We start from the raw sequence: 8,244 nt of genomic DNA, 5'->3' as shown, positions 1-8,244 counted from the left end.
AAAGGCATACTGCACATCTGTGGGTTATGATGTTTAGTGACAGCTAAATCAGAGATTGTGAACTATGAAGTTTCAGATAACTCTTTTATTAAAGGTTTAAGCAAACCCGAATAACCTTTACAAGAGTCATTTCAGAATCCCAGTCGAATCCAGTAAGATTGCTGGATCCTTCGAATTCAGCTGAACTATAGCACAGATCTGCAGTTCAAAATTAGAATACCGTTGGTGCGTTGTACAAGATATACCTCCCAAAACATTTCTAAAACAGGAAATACATTCTCATTTCAGAATGCAATATACAGAAAGTGGAATGGTCTGGGAAAAGTCCTATGTCTGAACAGTTCAAAATAGATGTACAGACATATTTGTAGACTCTTTCGAAATGTAAGAGCGAAAGCGGTGCCGACCTTTTCTTTATTTACCTTGTTTAATCTTTTTCATAAAGTGTAATTGTATGATAGTATGTGCCCTGACAAAGTTATCGATATGTTATATGTGCTCTTGATTGTACTGTATTATTGTTGCTCAAATAAAAAAGTAATAAAAACTTTCCAAATGCGTGCTGCTATAAAAATTAAATGACGTCAAGGGCGCTGTACTCAGATGCCTGAAGCCTGCTCCACAGAAGAATTATATCCAGAATTACTAAAGAAGTAGAGATTTCACCAAGAGGAAGTCAGGAAATCACCTGTAGTCCTTGCACTGGCTTCCGGTCTAATTCTGTGTAGAATTTAAAATCCTCATGCTCATCTATAAGGCTTTGCATGGCTTGGCACCTCACTACCTGTCTGAACTTTTTTGTCGCCCTACTCCCCACCTCACAACCTTCGCTCTTCTAATTCTGCTCTCCTTACTGTCCCCCAAGCCCATCTACATTGTACGGGTGACAGGGCCTTCTCCTGTTATGCCCCCAAGTTCTGGAACTCTCTCCCCAGGATATCAGAGAGTCACCTTCTCTAAACTCCTTCAAATCCAGACTCAAAACCCTCTTCTTCAGAAAAGCCTTTACTTAACTGGTTCCATTCTTCACCCCTCTGCTTTTCTTAGTACCACCATCCACGGTCTCCTCTTTATATTGTAATTGTGTTTTATCTTGTGTATTCTTCTTATTTATTGTTGTTGTCATCCTGTAAAGCGCTTTGAGAAGCCACCTTTAAAGGTGCTATATAAAATAAAGTTTATTATTATGAGAGAGAAAGCATCTCAGAAAAAGGACACCACTAGATCCGATGACAAGAGCTAAAGTCACCCAGCATTCTCTGAGCAATTAATGAGAGGAACAGACACACCACAGAGAGCAGTGTAGCAGAGTGGTCTAAGGTGCTGGATTAAGGCTTCGGTGCCCTTCGGGTGTGAGTTTGAATCCCACTGCTGCCAGGTGCTTCTGTGAAGACCTGGTTTCTACTGACTTGAAATACAATCTGTGCAAGTGCTTTTTGAGAGTCTCTGGACAAACTTAGCAGTGTTTAAATATAGTTCAAAAGAGATTGTGGGATTTACTTCATACATTCAAAAAGCATACCTCACACAGCAGATTTAAATGGGGAACGGTTCTTCTTCTGTTGTTCCTGTGGTTACAATTACAAAGTTGACTGTGCTTTCACTTTCTGTTACAGCAGTCATTATTCAAGGGTGGGCTTAATCAATTGTCTCAGAAAGGAAACCTCTGCTTTTGGGATCCGGTAAAATCATCTGTAGTGTTTTTTTTTCTTTGCGTATGGCCGTCTTTAAAGCTTGTAAAAATGGCAGCAATATTAATTATTTATCCTCTTTAAAAGAATAAGGATGGGCTGGTTTGAGCTCAATTTGTCACCCTTTCATTTCGCAGCAAAATGCGCAAACTAATTAAGCTGCAGAGACTCTGTCACTTCCCCTCTCCATTTGCAGGGTTAAGGTTAAAGAAAAACATTGCTGGCATTTTCTTGTATTTCAGTACTTCTTCTGCACTGATAAGCAAGATTTGTCTGTCATCTTTTGCAGGATGTATCAATTCAAGAAAAACAAGTTGTTCCAGAAAGGAAATGAACACTGGCATTAAACTAAATTAAACTGTATGTGATTGTCCATTGTGATACATTCTGTACAGCAAAACAGGAAGTGAGGCTCAACTGGGAATCGGACCCAGGATTTCTGTTTACTACAGGCGCTTTAACTAACTAAACCACGGCGCCAGCCAAGCATTGCATCTTTACAACCACTTGGACACACTGAGACCTCTGCATTCAGCTTGCACTGAGCCTGCTCCCTAAACAAAAGAAAAGATGAGAAATTATTTTATCTGGCGTTTTCTTATGTCCGAGGATCTCAAACTACTTTCCGTGAACAAGATGACATCCTCTACACCGCCCTTTAAGCACAAGGCTTGGTGGCTTGACTTCTCCAAAGGAAAATGACCTTCCAGAACAGGGAAAGATGATCATCCTGAGCGCGCCAACTCATGTCTGGAGAAGGTTAAGGTGAGGGACTGCTAATCCATTGTGCTCTGCACATGTGGGTTAGAATCCCATCCTTGTCAAGCTCAGGGTTTAATATTTGTGCTTTTCTAAGGTGTGATTTCCTTCTTTTCCTATTTAGATCCTGAACTAGAGCTGTAATATTTCTAGCATTGGCTGAATATGGTATAGTAGGCTGACTGCAGTAGCTGCCAGACAATAGTCTCTTTATATTTTGGTTAAAATCTATTTTTTGTATTACTCTCAATTGATATTAATAGTAGTCCTGCTGTACAACTTTGGGACATGGTGCATCTTAATTTTCTTGTAAATTTCAGTTTGGAAAATGTTTGCTCACCAGAAGCTACCGAAACCGGTTTACATAATGCGTAATGCAATAACAACATTTTGGGTTGAAAAAAAATATTTTTTGCTATGAGTCCGAACCATGTTACAGGAGGCGTTTAGGACTTTTTTAGCTCAGATAAAGCTGTCGATTCATCTTCCATTTCTACTCCATCAATATTTGCAATGTTATCTTTACCTAGGCTAAATGAGAGCTAATTTAAAAATAAATGCTGTTCAAAATATTGCAACATTGTTGTATTTTTAAGTTTTTTAGCTGAGAATGCAAGGGGAAGTATTATAACTTGCGAAACATCCAAGACAACTGTAAAAGAGGCTCATATTTTAATAAAATTTTAGATCAAAAGAAAATCGCAATCTGTATGATATTACCATCAATATCCCTTGATTTTGACGTTCAGTTGAAAGATTTGAAGAAACTCTTAAAGAAGCAACAGGAGTAGCAAAGAGTTTTGATTTAAACCGATATTTGCACTCAATAATCCATCCTCGAAAGAAGCAAAGACAGGTATGTTTTGATTCTCACAATGATCCTCTTCTCAGTCCAAAAGAAAAGTTTAATATGATCCCATTAGAAAAAGAGTCAATCTCTGACGTCTTCATCCTGGATTTCTTTTTAAACACAATACTGTATCTTTCCTTACTCGTGTCACTTCCCTAGTGTGTGAATTTCAGTTTGACTCATAAACCCTTTGTCTGTTTTAAAGAGATGTTATTTTAAAACAGACAAAATGAAAGACATAGTAATTAGATACATGTAGAAAACATGTATCTAATTGAGAAAATTGGGACCAGGACGATATTTTACTAGTAGCGGCACTGACCTCACAGTGGTGCAGTTGAGGAATGTGATACCATGGCCAGTGGTACAATAAACGTGTCTGACTATCGATCAGAAGATTTTACTCTTGCCTGGCTTGTGATGCTTTTAAACCACGCTACTCATCACCGTCACCATAGTGTGTGCTGTCCTACACACCCTTGCTATCAAATGAATGAGTCTCTTGATCCATCTGTAATTCTCTCTCATATTCTGCCTGTTTCAGCACCATTATTATTGAACAACAGCCGCAGATACGAGAAAGGACACTGTTCTGAAGAACTGTCAGATAATCATGTTGAAAAAGGTGATACGTTTTTTTTTAAATGTAACCTTACATTTGCCCATACGGTACAACTTATTTTTTGTAACCAATAATCCCCAATATTACTGTTGTCTCCTCGAAACACAAGTGTAGAGTCATATCACAAAAAATAATGCAACAAATCTATTCAATTAACACCCAGATGTGACACAACACATTTAAGACTTACACCCTTTTAAATAGTATTTTCTTAATTTCAGTTCTCTTCCCTCCCCTGGATACCTGAAAATTAACTATTGCATTAAATATTTTAGTTAAATATAACAATACTCTTCAAGCGAGTGGTGAATAAGTTCATTACTTAATGACTATATTACTTCCACTATATTTAGGGCAGTTCTAATGTGATTGGTTGTTCCACATAGCTACTGAGTTGCTTAAACTATGTGAAGAGCTGGTTTAAGTTAGTCTACTACTTCAGTAACATCTAATGGGCAACAGCTGTTACTTTGCAATTGAGAACAGGTTTAGTACAGAGCTGCTGACAAATTTCAGCTACCAAGTTAGTTGCAATAACCCCTTGTAGCTAACAATCAGCAGCAACAGAAAAAAACAATCACTTGAGCCTTTGTTTAATAAAAAAAGGAAAACAGAGTAGTAGTTTATATGATAATTTCAGGTACAATGTGAGAACTAAATGAGTCCCTCAGTAATGCATTGGGGTCATATAAATAGGACAAAAAATAGTTGTAAAACCCGAAAATACAACAAACACAAAACAAGAAGTCTTCGTACTTAGGTACTTAGGTAAATCCTTGTAATTTTGTTTAACAACTACAAAAAAAAAACAGAACAACTTCAAAACAAAAAGAACATTAAAAATAATTCTGGAGAACTACAAAAACAGAGTCTATTGCAAGAGTTTTTTCAATTGCAAGAGTATTGCTCTATTGCAAGAGTACTTTTTCAAGTACTCCATGATGCTCTTCTCATTTAGACCTCCTTTATATATCTCATAAATCTGTGTATAGGTTAGCTGGAGGTCCACAGCTGATGTTAATAGAGACATGATCTCCAGCATATACCTAACAGACATGAAAACAGACTGCAATCCCATTAGATAGGGTGTTAAGGATGACCTATAAGTAGCAGGACCTAAACACAACAATTATTTTCACTGATACACAAAGATACAATCCACCCTGTGAGGCTAAAACTCACAACCTTGGTATGACTCCGCTATGCACTGCTGTGCGAGTAACATGCACTGACCAATTGTGCCACTGGACCTAGAAACAGACTGACGCTGCACAAACACAGGCCGTGGATCCATCTCAACATGGGGGGAAGGGACAGTAAAATAGCAAGGAAAATACAAGAGAAGAAGCAAAGAGAAATGTGCTCACTGCAAAGTAGGGAGGAAAAAGGTGGTCAGACGCATAAAACAGACTTAACAGATAGAGATTGGAACGTACTCAAAGGTGTTATACACAGGGTAAGGATTAAGGAGGGGTACTTCAGGTTACGGTGGGTTACAAAAACAAAGCAACAAACGCTGTTGCACTATTTACAATGGCTCCTCAAGAACTCTCTACACTATTTACACTGCCAGCCCCTTGGCCACTGACCCCTTTGGCGCATGGTTAGGGGGAGGTGTAGCCACTAAAGCGACCGGTATTCTCTGTAAGGTGAATTTTTATTTTCAAATTGCCTCTTTGACATGCAATAACAGCACCAATGCCATGAGAAACAATGAGAAATGGCTTTTGTCTGGTACTTTGCATGTCCAAGGAGGTCAATGTGCATTCCGTCTACAACAGGGTGTCTGTTACACCCGCACTGAAGCGCAGCACAAGCTCAGTGGCTTGACATCTCACAAGGAAAATATATCAATCAAATAATATCGCAGTAAAGATGCGTTCAAAATGTGACCCTCGTGTACAGTGAAAGATTATAATTTTGAGTGTGCCCCCCAGGGCCTGCACTAGGTTTTCTGCTGCCCCCAGCAAACAATTTTTTGTCCACCCCCTCTAAGAATCTTTTGTTGCTATTTAACCATGCCTGTGCTTTGCAATCTTTTGCTTCAAAATTACAAAACAAAAGAGTAAGATTCCTGCTTTGAGAATTAAATCAATTTCTTACTAGTGTTTTTAAATCAAAATGACAAACATTCTGGGTTAAACTATTAATATACATACTGTAAGAAAGAAAAACACCGGGGTCTTCTGGTGCATACTCCTCCAAAAATTTAAAAAAAATCATAAGAACTGAATTTTTATACATTAAAGCTTGTGTATTTTTTCAATATTTCAGTAAAACTATTTTTCTGTATTTCTTTGAAGTGATTTTAATAAATATAAATGTCCATGTCCTGATAAATGATTGATGACTTATTTTTTTATAAGTTTCATAAGTTAAGAAAATATACGCTCACCAGAAGCTGCAGGAACTGGTAATTTTCACGTAATGCTTAAAGTGAGTACAAAGTTTGTGGTGAAAAAAATATTTCTTCCTATGAAACCTAACACTTTTACAGAAAGTGTTTTAGGGCATTTTTAGCTCAAATGAAGCTGTCAATTCATCCTACATTTCCACTCCATCAATATCGCTACTGAGTGATGTTGGATACATTCTTCAGGTGTCTGTCTCGGAAATTAAAAGACGTTTTTATTTCATGTGTTTGGCAGCAAAACACAGAGATGCTCAGTGTATTTTTCTCAAGGTAATTTAACTAGAAAAGTCCCTAAATATTTTTCTATCTATCATGCTTCCCTGAGCTTACAAGATTGGCAGTGTTCCAAAATTGCTAAAGATAACTTCTTTTAATGTAATTGGTTAATTAGGTTCATAGCACGCATTCCTGTATAACGGTTTAGAATTACATAGAAGCCCTTGTGTCCAGCATTCTTCCAATCCAGTTCAAACCAGTTCTGAATTCCCACCTTATAAAATATCGCATCTTCTGCAGGAAAAGTGTGTAGAAAGTTCACAGAGACCCTCTCAACAGTGATTAATGTAGGTCCTGGCAATACTTGCTGAGATCTTCTTTAGAAAACTGCTGTAAACATTTACAGTATCATTCAAAAAGTCCAACGTATCTAATGCATGCAACTGATAAAATCTCTCTTTGATGGACGTTACACATACATCCAAAATACAATGGATACAATGGAGGTGATCAACTTTAAACCTTTCTTTTGGATTGAGAAGAGGATCATTTTGAGATTTAAAATATATCTGTCTTTTCCTCTTTCAAGGATGATTGGATTATTAATCAAAATCCTCAGCTATTCCTGTTGTTTTAATTGATAGTTTCTTCAAATCCTTCATCTGAATGTCAATATCGAGGGATATTGACCATAATATCTTACAATTTGTCAATTTTATTAAAATACCAGCCTCTTTTACAGCTGTCTTGGATATTTTGCAAGGTATAATACCTTGTATCCTCAAATAAAATATTTTAAAACTAGAACTGTAACCAATTTACTATGTATTGAACAGCGTTTATCTTTACATTTATATTAAAAGTAAGGTAAATATACCAAAATATTAGAACAGAACTCTACAGACATTCCAATACTGACAGACATTCCAAACAAATCTGTGTTTTAAAACATTTTAGCTGAGGATGCCATGGGTGAATATGTTTTTCTTGGAAGTTGCCGATGTTCGTCATTATTGGATATTCCCAGTGATATTGATTTAGATACTCAATTGTTTACTTGTAGTTTCACATGTGCAAAACACATTTACTCCAAATATCAAGAAAGTTAAGGTTTCGCTGAGATTATGCAACAAAGAGTCACAGACATCATGTTTCTCCATTCACAGTTTTATGGTTGAAAAAAAATTGAAAAACCTTGGGGTTATATTCGATTCTGGCTTAACATTCGACCCACATGTACAGCATACTGTCAAAACATCTTTTTTTCACCTTAGAAATATCGCAAGACTACGCCCTATGCTATCATTAACTGTGGCTGAAAAGCTGATCAACATATTTGTATTCTCTCGAATTGACTACTGCAATGCTCTGCTCCCTGGTGTATCTAAATCTACTCTGAACAAGCTGCAGTATGTCCAAAATTCAGCAGCCAGAATCCTGACCAGGTCTAGTACAAGTGTTCACATTACTCCTATCCTGGAGTCCTTGCACTGGCTTCCGGTCAAATTCCGCGTAGACTTTAAAATCCTCATGCTCACCTACAAGGCTTTACATGGCTTGGCACCTCAATACCTGTCTGAACTTTTATCGCCCTACTCCCCACCTCGCAACCTCCGCTCTTCAAATTCTGCCCTCCTTACTGTCCCCCAAGCCCGTCTACATTGTATGGGCGACAGGGCCTTCTCCTGCTATG

The sequence above is a fragment of the Lepisosteus oculatus genome, chromosome 25 (assembly GCF_040954835.1).
Source record: "Lepisosteus oculatus isolate fLepOcu1 chromosome 25, fLepOcu1.hap2, whole genome shotgun sequence".
NCBI classification, from domain to species: Eukaryota; Metazoa; Chordata; class Actinopteri; order Semionotiformes; family Lepisosteidae; genus Lepisosteus; species Lepisosteus oculatus.
This window is presented reverse-complemented; position numbering follows the sequence as displayed.